The sequence below is a fragment of the Dendrobates tinctorius genome, unplaced genomic scaffold (genome assembly GCF_039654945.1).
Source record: "Dendrobates tinctorius isolate UK_male_01 unplaced genomic scaffold, ASM3965494v1 ptg000030l, whole genome shotgun sequence".
Classification (NCBI taxonomy): domain Eukaryota; kingdom Metazoa; phylum Chordata; class Amphibia; order Anura; family Dendrobatidae; genus Dendrobates; species Dendrobates tinctorius.
The window spans coordinates 1,937,432-1,951,277 of record NW_027361698.1 but is presented as its reverse complement, the minus strand read 5'-3'; the positions used below and the strand labels follow the sequence as shown (position 1 = coordinate 1,951,277).

General features: G+C 45.1%; 1 protein-coding gene and 1 long non-coding RNA gene across 3 annotated transcripts in view; one reads left to right on the top strand and one right to left on the bottom strand.

Moving 5' to 3' along the window:
• The window catches only part of TACR3 (tachykinin receptor 3), a 305,238-nt gene that overhangs the window by 241,071 nt on the left and 50,321 nt on the right, over nt 1–13,846 (top strand). The window lies entirely within an intron of this gene.
• LOC141086098 (uncharacterized) overlaps nt 12,486–13,846 on the bottom strand; it is a 187,087-nt gene continuing 185,726 nt past the window's right edge. For both annotated transcript variants that reach the window (XR_012231506.1, XR_012231507.1), the window contains exon 5: nt 12,486–12,940. This is a non-coding gene — a long non-coding RNA (uncharacterized lncRNA). The remainder of the gene's footprint in view (nt 12,941–13,846) is intronic.

The following is a 13,846-nucleotide window of genomic DNA, read 5'->3' as shown; positions in this document are numbered from 1 at the left end:
GTGGAAAATTAGGTGCTTCGGCTTATACTCGGGTTGGCTTATACTCGAATGTATATGGTATATAATATAACAATATAATTGCTTTTCTAATATACTTTAATTAAAAAAGTCCCTATCTTCCATTTCTAATCTAGCTTCTTTAGTTTTTTTACCTACTTCCCTTTCTATGATATTTCATTTTAGAACCCTAAGTGTATGCTGGGATACTCAAAAGGGACATCATTATGGGGCAGAGGCTGCAGCCTCTTTTCTTACCCTGAAGCAAAGTATCATTAATGACATCTATAGAAGGGGCAGGGCAAGTCGCTTGTCAATCCCAAAGTATGCTCAGTAAGAGCCCCCTTGTCTCAGTCTGATATTCTTTTCAATGCATAGAGACTGTGTGCTCCTTCAGTGGCTTAAAGAGTTGTGATAAGTTAGAAAGAGAGCATACTGTCAGTGTGCATTGCAACGAGAGAAGGCGAAGAACAAGGACCAGGCCCATCCCCAAAAGTGACTTCCGTTTAGGAAGCAGCGCTAATCTCTGCTCACATATATACAATAAGACTTCCCAACAGCCCACAATATGCAATACGATGTCCTTTCAGCCACTTATAGAGAGAAAGATGGTCCCCACAGCTACCTATGTACAGCATGATGACCTCCACATCCTATACTCATACATTATGTGTATCTTGTCAAGGATAACATATGCAAGGAGTTTGTATGTTCTCTCTGTGTTTGTGTGGGTTTCCTCCAAGTACTCAGGTTGCAACCTACAATCCAAACACATACTGAATGGAAATTCAGGCTGTGAGTCACAATGGGGACAGTAGTGATGATGTCTCTAAGTTCTGTGGAAATTAATGGTGCTTTATAAGGGATTAAAATAAATAAATGAGTGACAATGACTTTGGTGTCTGCCCTTCCTGTGTCTTTCAGCCGTCGGATGGAGTTGCACTCTTGTTGTCGGCAATGCGAGTTGATATCTCTAGTTCTGTGTCCTCTGTTACTTGTAATTCCATATGGGCTGAGAGAACAAGAGTTTTATTCTGTCAGTTTTCCTCCTTCTGTGGGGCTTAGGTTAGGCTGCAAACTATTTAAGTTCCTGCCATCCTGCTGCCCGTTGTTAGTTATAACTTTACTAGCTTCAGTAAACTTCTTTGTATCTTGCTTATATTTCCAATAGACATTACTGATTTTGACACTGGCTTGCTTTTTGACTTCTCTGCTGCCTTTTGATTTTATCCCCGCACTGACCTCCTTGTTCTGACTCATCTACTAGACCATTCTTTAGCCCGCATGGACTGCCAGCAGCTGACTCTGTGAAGTAAACCATGGGCCACTGGTGGCCACTGACAGATCCCTATTATAGTATGACCTGCATAGCTCCTCATATTCAGTATGATATGCCAACAGCTCCCTATATACAGTATGTTGTTCACTGATAAGGCTTGTATAGGGTGCCAAACACCAGTGTCATATACTGTAAGTACCATGCATTTGATATTGGTTGATATTTCAATAAATGTCAAGGGTCCTCATTGTGTTGCAAGTCCATACACTAAAATCACAAGCAAAAACACAGCAAAAGGACATAATAGGTTAAAAAAACTAAGGGATGGATAATAGATTTCCTCTCCCCATACTTTGTCCTAGCTTGTCCAGTATACAATACACATTATAGAGAAAGGCCTCATTAGTTGGAATTGCAGGGTACAGATATTTAATATTAAGTCTTTCCATGTTTAATTCACCTCTTTCACAGTACACAGATCAGGAGATAATTTATATTGTTTGGCACCATAGTCTATGATGTCTGACTCTGGCGGCCATGATAAGAACCCTGTGAGATGTTTGGAATGCCGACTATTATTTGGTTACTGCCCGCTTCCTTAATGATAACATGTGGTTCAACCTCTCGACCTTTACTGAAGCTGGATGACTCATTCTTGGCACTCCTAAATTACATGCCCTTGTGTCACCAATGAGTGCAGTTGTAACTATGTTGATGAGAAGCAGCAATTACATCCATTGACTTTACATGTCTTTTATGGTGCATTAAGTCAATGTTTTGCACAGCGACTCTGCATACCTAAAGTGGGCTTATTGTCACTCACGATTTTACTTATACATATACATCTGGGCAACCTAGTTTGCAGCAATGCCAGAAATGTTGTGGTTGCTATGCAATTAAGCAATTTAACACAAGCATTGCACACATTTTCAATTTGATTAAGCAACATTCTGTTACCGGGCAACTAATGGTATTTGAAGCCAATGGATGAATTACAAAATGGTAATTGGAGGAAATTCATCATTTCATATATTGCATTATGTGTAAAAGCAATATTATGTGGTGAGGTTGCAGTCAATATTTTGTAGCATAGGAAATGTGTTACCTTGATATTGAAAGCTGGGTCCAAGCGTGATAGTACTGTCGAAACTTGTCAGAACACACAAACAAGTTTTTGCCTCCACAAGAATGATGTCCGAGGCCCAGCTTTCATTGTTTATAAAATGCACGGTCAATCACTTTGGAATATACCTTAGCCTACATAGGTGAATTCTTAGGCCTCTTTCACACATCAGGTTTTCGCCGTCAGGCGCGATCCGGCGCTTTTGACAGAAACCGGATCCGGCGAAATGCAATGCCGGATCCGTTTTCCCCCCCATTGACTTGCATTTGCGCCGGATCGCGCCGGATGGCCATGCGTTTCATCCGGTTTTCGCCGGATCCGGCAATGTGTCGCGATCCGGCGTCTGGAAAAAACGGTGACTGTAACGTTTTTTGTCTCCGTCGAAAAAGCCGGACACGCCGGATCCGGCGCGTCCGGCTTTTTCACACAATGAAAGCCTATGAGCGCCGCAATGCGCCAGATCCGGCGAAAGCCGGATCCATCGGCCGGATCCGGTTTTTTGGTCTGAGCATGCTCAGTAGCTCTGCCCACAAGACATATATAAAAGCAAGACAGTGGGACCCACAGCCACACCCAACATGCCACCCAAGACAGCAACCAGGCGCAGGAGAAGGCAGGAGACCACTGCAGCACCATCCGCACCACCACCACCCCAAATGGAGCAGCAAATAGAACATGCTGAGGAGGGGAGGCCAGCAGCAGATGAGAGACGGTAATTATCAAATCCCCCATTCCTCCAAACTAGGGCTATTGAATATCAAGATATTCATTGGCCCTTTGTTTCTCTTTATTCAACAGCCGCCCAAAAGATGCAGCAGCAGCAGCAGCAGCACTGGCTTCACTGGCAGCAGCTGTAACACCACCCACAGCCATGGAGTCTGGCCAGCAAGAGGACAGCACATCTTCTGGGAGCCCTCCCTCGCATCGTCAGCGTTTGACGGTAAGTTTTTATTTCCAAAATCCATCTTCTCTGTAATATATGTCTATTCATTGCCTTTTATTTCAAAACAGGAATCACAAGATGAAGAGGAGCTCCCAGAAGAAGAAGGAAGGGGTGGACAGACACTTGGAGTGGGCTCACAATTCGTAAGTTTTTTGCATCAAACGCAGAAACACAACATCAGACTACACACAACACATAGAAAACAATGTTCTGCAGACCACACACAGCAAACAAATTCCTACATCCAAAGACATAACTTTTTTTGTTTTCTTCTCTAGTCTTCCCAATCTGGTGCTTGGCCAAGAGGTCCTCGCAGTGCCTCCCAGGGTCGTCGGCGACAGCAACGCGGCGGTCACCAGCGTGTAAGTATAAATATTTTTGCTTTGTTTTTTTGCACTTTTTATTTCATTTCTTTTGTGGAGGCTAATTATGTTATTTTTGTCTTTTTCTTTAACAGCCTTCACAGCGTGCTCCCGACTCTGACGGTGAGGATGGAGGGATTGATGTGGACCGCCTCATCGATCTCGTCAGAGAAAGGGAGCCGCTCTGGAATATGGCTGACCGCCGCCACGCTGACCTGATTGTTACCCGACGACTCTGGGAGGAAATCTGTTCTCTCCTTGTGGGCCGCTGGGAGGACCTCGAAGCTCGGGCCCAGATTAAAGAGCGTAAGTATATACAGTACCGGTTGCTTGATGTAAACCAGTGTTTCCCGAACTCCAGTCCTCGTGGTCCCCACGGATCATGTGTTCAGGATTTCTATTTACTATAGAAATCATGAAAACATGACCCCTGGGGACCATGAGGACTGGAGTTTGGGAAACACTGATGTTGTATACTAACCACTCCTTTCTTGTTTCAGGGAACAGAATTGTGAATCGGTGGCGGTCTGTGAGGGATCGTTTCAAGAAGGAGTTCAATAAAGAGATGCGGGCCCCGAGTGGATCTGGAGGACGCAGGAGCAAGTACAAGTACGCAGAAGCCCTGTCGTTCCTCCGGGAAACAATGTTCACCAGAAGGTAAATATTACACACCACATGTGAAAAAAAATGTTATATGTAAAAAATTTTTTCAGCCAGGGCCATACCATGTCAGTATTTTAATTGTTTTTTTTTCTCTTTATTCCACAGCACGGTGAGCAGCACTCGGGAGCCGGCACGATTGGACCCTTCTGAGGCGATCCCTGAGGAGACCGGCACCGAGGGACACTTCGACCGCCCCGGTACATCTGCACCTTCCCAGCCTTCCCACACATTCGACCCATCTGTCCCATCCACCAGCACAGGAGCATCGTGGCCGCCTACATTACATGAAGAGGAGATCGCTTTCCCTTTACCCCACCCTTCTGCCCCTGCCACCTCTAGTACACCTGCGGGTACTGGGCGGCAGCGGCAGAGGGTTCAGGAAAAGACTTATGCGCCAGAGTTCTTGCATCTGAATGCATCTTTCCAGAACTGTCTCAAAGTCTTGTCAGAGCAAATATCCGCAGGCTATCAGCAGATCAACTCCAGCATTCTGGAGGTGAAGACACTTCTGCAAACCATGCATTCAGAAGCAAGATCTTCGCCAAACCACACCTTTTTCAGGTCTGTTGTGGAGCGCATGGAAACGCTCTCTCCTGCCCAGCAGATGCATGTAATGCATTCATGCCACGCTGCTCTCCAGCAAGTTACCTCCCAACCTCCTCCTCCTCCCACCACAGTAGTTCCTCCACCTGCACCCCCTCCAGCCACTTTCCATCCTCCCCCTCCTATTACATCTACACCCCCTCCAGCCACTTTCCATCCTCCCCCTCCTATTACATCTACACCCCCTCCAGCCACTTTCCATCCTCCCCCTCTTATTACATACCATCCACCTCCAGCCACTTTCCATCCTCCCCCTCCTATTACATACCATCCACCTCCCCAGCACCATCCACCTCCCCAGCACCATCCACCTCCCCAGCACCATCCACCTCCCCAGCACCAGCAACCTCCCCAGCACCAGCAACCTCCCCAGCACCAGCAACCTCCCCAGCACCAGCAACCTCCCCAGCACCAGCAACCTCACCAGTACCAGCAACCTCCACAGTACCTGCAAACTCCCCAGTACCAGCAACCTCCCCAGTACCAGACATCTCCCCACTTCCAGCAACCTGCCCCGTACCAGACATCTCCCCACTTCCAGCAACCTGCCCCGTACCAGACATCTCCCCACTTCCAGCAACCTGCCCCGTACCAGACATCTCCCCACTTCCAGCAACCTGCCCCGTACCAAACTCCTTCCCCATACAACTTGCCATCAACATCATCTGCTCCTACAGTCCCTGCCCAACCCTCCACTCCACCACCCACCACCTCTTCTGCTTCCCACATGTCCACCCATTCTGTAGTTTTTTCCACACCTTCACCTCTAACTGTTCCTTCCCCACCACGATCCCAGTCCTCTCTCCACACTCCCAGTGTCGAAGTGTCCCGCAGCCACTACAGCAGTATTTCCACCACACACTACACAGAATTATAATGTGTGTATTTAAATAAAAATGACCAGTTTTATGGTTTCAGTTTTATAGTTTCAAAGTTTTATTAAACAAGTTTATTAAAATTTTAAAAAGTTTACTAAAAAAAACATTTTTCAATAAAAGTTAAATTATTTTACACTGGTTGTCTGTCATTTCTTTCTGTGGCGAAAAAGGTTAAATACAGGGTATTTAAAAGGTGAAATGGTATTCAAAACTAGGTATATAACTGTGGGTAAATTTTAGCTTTTTGCCACAGTTGTGTTCCTGGTTGTGTTTGAAGCAAAGTATTTCACCTAAAAAGTTGTGTTTATTGTTGGAGATTTCCTAACAATGTACACAACTTTTGTTAAAAGGTGAAATACTTTGCATAAAACACAACCAGGTACACACCTGTGGCCTAAAGCTAAAAATAGAGACCATGACAAGATAGCCAACTTTGGTTGGCAAAGGTATATACTGTTGGTCCAGAAGGTACACAAGTTTGGTTAGGGCACAAATCTTTCACACTCTGTCATCCTGCCAGTGTACTCTGCCTTGAGGTGACATAAAGTATAGTGCAAAATTGTCCCTCATTACTGAAACTGTCACAGAACTTCTAGTGGTAATGTCATGGTAATCTTGCAAGGTGGTTTCTTCAGAGGTGTCCTCAATGGAAATGGGTTCCTTGCAGATAACAAAATTGTGGAGTACCACGCACGCTTTGATCACCTCGTCCACAGTTTCTGTCTTGAGGTTGATCGCAGTCAATAGGACCCGCCATTTGGCTGTCAGAATACCAAAGGTACATTCAACCATTCTTCTTGCTCTTGTGAGGCGGTAATTAAAAATGCGTTTTGGTCTTGTCAATCCTCTGCTAGAGTACGGTTTCAAAAGGTGTTCTGACAGCTGGAAGGCTTCATCCCCTACACAGACAAATGGCATAGGTGGACCAGATGTTTGCGGCAGCGGTCTAGGTGGTGGGAACTGGAAGGTGTTTCCATACAGTTTACGCCCCATGGCAGACAGTTTGAAAACTTGAGAGTCATTGGAGCGGCCATAGGCCCCAATATCAACCGCAATAAATTTGTATTCCGCGTCAGCGATGGCCATGAGGACAATTGAAAAATATTTCTTGTAATTGAAATATTCAGATCCCGATCCAGCTGGCTTTACAATGCGGATATGTTTCCCGTCCACAGCGCCCAAGCAGTTTGGAAACTGACATATCTGTTGAAACTTGTCAGCAATTTCAATCCACCTCTCTGTTGTGGGCTCTGGTAAAAACTCTTCAGCTAAGGAGTCCCACAGTGCACGGCATGTGTACTTCACAATTCCAGATATGGTGGAAATCCCGAGTCTGTACTGGAAATGCAGTGACGAAAGGGATTCTCCAGTTGCAAGAAATCTGTGGGGAATTAAAAAACAATAAATTAGTTTTAAATCACAGCATTACATACCAAAACTGACCTATAACACTTGGAGATACAAATTACCACCAACAAGATTGCAGTGAAAGTGTGCTCTGATGCGATCACATCCAATAAATGTGGCTTACCTTAAAGTCACCATCAGACGCTCTGCGGGTGAAACAGAGAAGCGGCAATAGGTGTCCGCTTTTCTTATGAGGTGTGCAATGCGCTCCACCAAGTAATCAAAATTCTCCATTTTCATCCTAACATATCCAAAAAATTTATCCGGGTTTCGTCGAAGGTCCATGCATAGTGTAGAATAGACCCCACGCGTCATTCTCTTGGCTGTGATGGGGTGGATCCACAAACGTCGTCTACGATGCCTGATGCGCTGCTGTCTCGCTCTCTCCTTCTCCAGAACAATCACCCTCAAACGATTCGCCTCCGCTGTAAAATCCGCCAAATTCTTCAAAATATTTCCAATCACAACATCCATCTTCGCCAGTAACTTGCTCTTCTCTCCAACCTGCACTTTCTCCTCTACAACCTGTCAAAGAAGGGCTGTAGGAACACGCTATATATAGTTTTCCAGTAGCCAATCCCGTTCGGAAGGCCACAAGGGTCAATTTTAAAAACCGGATCCGGCGTAATCCGTCGAAAAAACGGATAGAAAAACGGATGAACCGGATGAGACGGATCCGGTTTTGTCTGTCCAGAAAAAGACGGATCCGGCAGAAAACCGGATCCGTCACATCCGGTTTTCAGAAACATTTGCCGGATCCGGCGTTCCGGCACGAAGCCGGATCGCGCCTGACGCCGAAAACCTGAAGTGTGAAAGTAGCCTTAATTGGCCTTCATGCAGGACATTTAAGTAATTTTCATGGGAATACAGGCAATAATAATATTTCAACGCATTATGTTATGTAAAAACAATCTCAGAGTCAGTGTGATCCATTGAAGTTTTCCAGAGTTATTACCTCATAAAGTGACACTGGTCAGTATTGAACAAAATTGGCCCTTTCAGGAAGGTGAAAACAGGTTTTGGGCTGAAAGGGTTAATAAAAAAACAATACAATGGTACATATATGGAATACAATTTGCAGCAACAACCATATTGTTGTGGCACTTACGATTCTTTAACCCCTTCACCCCAAAATCTGTTTTCACCTTCCTGACAAGACCATTTTTTTCAATTTTGACTACTGTCACTTTCTGAGGTCATAACTATGGAATGCTTCAATGGATCACAATTATTCTGAGATTAATTTTTAATGACATATTTTACTTCATGATAGTGGTAAAATTTATTTGATATGACTTAAGTTATCTGTGAAAAAAATCAGAAATTTGGTGAAAATTTTGAAAATTTAGCAATTTTTAAACTTTTAACTTTTATGCCCTTAACCCTTTAACATCCAATGACGGACACAGTCTGTTATTGGACCCCTCTCTCATTGACGGAGCCCGCACCTTTTCCGGGACATTACAGCTGATTCACCCACAGCTCTTAACATGTTAAATGCCGCTGTCAAACTCTGACAGGGGCATTTAACATATTTAACATGCACGCCCAGGAAGCTCGTCATTACCTCCTCCCATCAGCGCCCGTATCACATGACCGCTGGTCACCGATGGGTTGGAATGACAACCCGTGGTCAGGAGAAGACCCCTGTGGTTGTTATTGCTGGATAGTTAGGAGCACTGCCTGGTGGTTGACGCTCATAGCAAGTGCGCTTTTCTGCTACATAGAGCAAGACTGCAGTCCTGCATTTTGTAGCAGAAGCGATAGAACAGCTGCAGCTTCAAGTCTTCCATGGAGACTATTGAAGCAAGTAAAAAGTAAAAAAAGTTTTAAAAAATATTAAAGAAATATAAAAGTTCAAATCATCCCCCATTCAAAATAAAATAATAACAAATCAAACATACACATACTTGATATCACCACATTCAGAATCACCCGATCTATCAATATATAAAAAGAGTTAATCCAATCATTAAGGCTGGTTTCACATTTGCGTTTTTTTCAAGGTATTTTAGCGCTAAATAGCGCATGCATTTTTTTTTCCTATACTTTGCATGGGATGCGCTTATGTGCGCATACACATGCGTTTGTACGCGTTTTTCCGCGCATGCGTTTTTTTGCGGTATGCGCTCGGGCGCACAAAATGCAACCTGTTGCATTTTTTGTGCGTCCGACTTGCCTCGAAAAAACGCATGCGCGCGCAATGCGTTTTTTTACAGCAAGACACCCATTATAAGTCTATGGTGAGCATATGTGCGCATTGGCATGCTTATGTATGCGTTTTTTTGCACATGCGTTTTTTTTTTACCATTAGTTTAGACAATGGAATTTAGGGGTTTGGGTTAGAGTTAGGGTTAGTTAAGGGGGTTTAGGGTTAGGGTTAGGGTTAGGGTCAGGGTTAGGGTTAGGGTTAGGGTTAGGGTTAGGGTATGGTTTGGTTAAGGGTTAGGGTTAGGGTCAGGGTTAGGGTTAGGGTCAGGGTTAGGGTTAGGTTTAGGGTCAGGGTTAGTTAGGGTTTAGGGTTTGGGTTAGGGTTAAGTATGGTTTGGTTAAGGGTTAGGGTCAGGGTTAGGGTTAGGGTCAGGGTTAGGGTTAGTAAAGTCATGGTTTGGGTTAGTGTGAGGGCCACCTAATGTTTGGAAAAAACGCAAACGCGGTAAAAACGCACTAAAAACGCATACAAACGCATAAAAACGCTGCATTTTTTTCATGCATGCTCATAAAAATGCTTGAAAAAAACGCAGCAGTTGTATGCTTTTGTATGCGTTTTTTCACTGCGTTTTTTTGCGGGAAAAACGCGCTGCAAAAAAAAGCAAGTGTGAAACTAGCCTAAAAGATGTAGCAAGAAAAAAATCGAAAAGCCAGAATTACGCTTTTTTGGTCACTGCAACATTGCAATAAAATGCAATAACGGGCGATCAAAAGAATGTACAGTGCCTTGCGGAAGTATTCGGCCCCCTGGAACTTTTCAACCTTTTCCCTCATATCATGCTTCAAACATGAAGATACCAAATGTAAATTTTTATGCAAATAAAGTCCGCGGAGCCTCATTTAAGAGTCTCAAACATGGGACTAGCCAGATCTTCCTCCAGGGAAGGACCCAGCCAAGGGGTGTCTCCTTTCAGAAACCACCATTGCCACCATATTAAGTGGCCCTTTAAGTCAATATCCAGCTCTTTACGAGTTTAAAGATATGACAAGGGAGATACCAAGGCCAGGTATCCATCCACAGACAGCTGTTTCAGGGTGTTGCCCCTCAGCAGTGTGTAGTAGGATTCTGGCTAGGTGAGAGCAATGCCTGGTAGACCAACATCATGAAACAATCACTGACCTCAGGGAGACCAGTCAAAGAAAACACTGCGGCAGCCGGCAAAGGTGCTCAATCACAGTGAAATCCTAGGTGCATTGCTCCCTGGGAAATACGAATATGCAAAAAAAGTCAGTGGAGCCTCATTTAAGAGTCTCAAACACCTGACTAGCCAGATCTTCCTCCAGGGAAGGACCCAGCCAAGGGGTGGCTCCTTTCGGAAACCACCATTACCACCATATTAAGTGGCCCTTTTAGTTAATATCAAGTCCATGGAGCCTCATTTAAGAGTCTCAAACACGGGACTAGCCAGATCTTCCTCCAGTTAAGGACCCAGCCCCAGCCAATGTAAATTATTGGTGAAGAATCAACCAGTGGGACACAATTGTGAAGTTGAACGAAATATATTGGTTATTTAAAATTTTTGTGGAAATGCAAAAACTGAAAAGTGGGGCATGCAATATTATTCGGAACGTTTAACTTAATACTTTGTTGCGCCACCTTTTGCTGCGATTACAGCTGCAAGTCGCTTGGGGTATGTCTCTGTTATGAATGGGTCACCGAGGAGGATGGCAGGAACAGGCTAAGTCACCAGAAGACCAGAAAGGTTGGTAACTAAGCAGATTGCAGACCCCTGATCCTATCAACACAACTAGCAGTAGCTGTGGAGCGTTCCTGCGATGCCCTAGAAGGTTCGTCACAACCGGAGAACTAACTAAGCCTAAAGACAGAAAGGTGAAATCTAAACTGCCCCGGAGCAGATCCCCAAAGGAATAGACAGCCCCCAAACATATATTGTCAATGAGACAAGATGAGACAGAAACGCAGGCAGAGAACAGACTGAGCAAACGGTGGGGCCCAAGCTGTCTAGACAGGACAGGACAGAAAAGACACTGTCTGCAATCACACACAAAACCCTAAAAGAGTCCAATACTTCTGATATACAAAAAACCTGAGGCCACACCATGACCTCACCCCCACTAGATCAGCACTCTGGTATAAACTGGAAGCAAAGTAAAAAGATACTAACATAACAGGGGACTGAACAAGCTGTAACATATGAAGCAGGGCCCAGTGCTGCCCCCAGCAGAGAGCACGCTGAACCCTAGCAACAAAGCAGAATGCAAAAAAAAGACACAACCAGATTAGATGCAAAGGATTAGCAAAAGAATAACTTAACTGAACATGCAGATCAGGCAGGGAACAAAAGAACTCCAAATGCACACAGAGGAAAATCACCAGCAACCTTCAAGAGCAGCCAGCTCAATTATATGCTCCCAGCCAGTAATCCCAGGTTCCCAATTATCATCATCAGGTGGGGAACTTCCATCAACCTGGCCCGCTCCACTACTCTCAGTAACCACCAGAGGGAGCAGAGGGAGCTTCGGCTCAGAAGTCCGAGCAAGGGAATTCACAACAGAACCCTCATCCACGCCACCAGGCCAATCAGGATGGGCCTGGTGAAAGGCACGAATCAATCTCTTTACATGGATGTCAGAAGCAGAGACCAAAGAATTATCCTTCTGGCCATAACGCTTCCACTTGACCAAGTACTAAAGTCTCCGTCTAGCCAGAAAAGAATCCAATATCTTCTCTACCTCATACTCCAAATTACCCTTAACCAATACAGGGTCAGGGGGCACTGCCATGGGAGCGACTAGCTCCAGAAAACTTTTCAACAAAGATTTATGAAAGACGCTGTGAATCTTAAACGTAACTTGAAGATCTAAGCGGAAAGAAACGGGGTTAAGGATTTCCAAAATCTTATAAGGTCCAATAAACCTTGGCTTGAATTTTGGAGATGCAACCTTCAAGGGAATACTTTTTGAGGACAACCAAACCATATCACCCACTTTAAACTGGGGACCAATGGTCCTATGCCGGTTGGAAAACCATTGGGCCTTTTCCTGAGAGTGGGACAACTTATTATTATTTTATTATCATTTATTTATATAGCACCATTGGTTCCATGGTGCTGTATATGAGAAGGGGTCACATATAGATTACAGATATCACTTACAGCAAACAAACAACAATCACAGACTGATATATAGGGGAGAGAGGACCCTGCCCTTTCGGGCTTACATGCTACAGGATGGTGGGGAAGGAGACAGTAGGTTGGGGGGTTACAGCAGTTCCAGTGATGGTGAAGCGGTAGCTCCAGTAGTGGTGAGGAGGCAGCGGGGATCACTGCAGGCTGTAGGCTTTCCTGAAGAGGTGGGTTTTCAGGTTCCGTCTGAAGGATCCAAGTGTGGTTGATAGCCGGACGTGTTGGGGCAGGGAATTCCAGAGGATGGGGGAAATTTGGGAGAAGTCTTGGAGGCGGTTGGGTGAGCAGCGAATAAGTGTGGAGGAGGTCTTGGGAGGACCAGAGATTCCTTGAGGGAAAGTATCTGGAGATTAGTTCAGAGATGTATGGAGGAGACAGGTTGTAGATGGCCTTGTAGGTCAGTATTAGTAATTTGAACTGGATACGCTGAGGGAATGGGAGCCAGTGAAGAGATTTGCAGAGGGGAGAAGTGGAGGAGTAGCGAGGAGAGAGATGAATTAGTCGGGCGGTAGAGTTGAGAATGGACTGGAGAGGTGCAAGGGTGGTAGCAGGGAGGCCACAGAAAAGGATGTTGCAATAGTCGAGGCGGGAGATGATGAGGGCATGTACAAACATTTTAGTAGATTGAGGGTTGAGGAAGGAATGGATTCTGGAAATATTTTTGAGCTGGAGGCGACAGTAGGTAGAGAGTGCTTGGATGTGCGGTTTGAAGGACAGGGCAGAGTCAAGGGTTACTCCGAGGCAGCGGACCTCCGATACGGGGGAAAGCGTGATGTTGTCAATTGTTATAGAAAGGTCAGGTAAGGAAGATCTGTGAGATGGGGAAAGATGATCAGTTCAGATTTGTCCACATTGAGTTTGAGGAAGCTAGAGGAGAAGAAGGAGGATATGGCTGATAGACACTCTGGGATTCTGAAGAGCAGAGAGGTGATGTCTGGGCCAGAGAGGTAGATCTGAGTATCATTGGCATAAAGGTGGTACTGGAATCCGTGGGACTTTATGAGTTGCCCAAGACCAAGTGTGTAGCTGGAGAAGAGTAGGGGTCCTAGAACAGAACCTTGGGGGACTCCAACAGAGAGAGGGTGGGATGAGGAGTTAGTGTGGGAGTGGGAGACGCTGAATGTGCGGTTGGAAAGTTATGAGGAGATCCAGGATAGGGCGAGGTCTTTGATGCCAAAGGAGGAGAGGATCTGTAGTAGGAGGCAGTGGTCAACTGTGTCGAAAGCAGAGTACA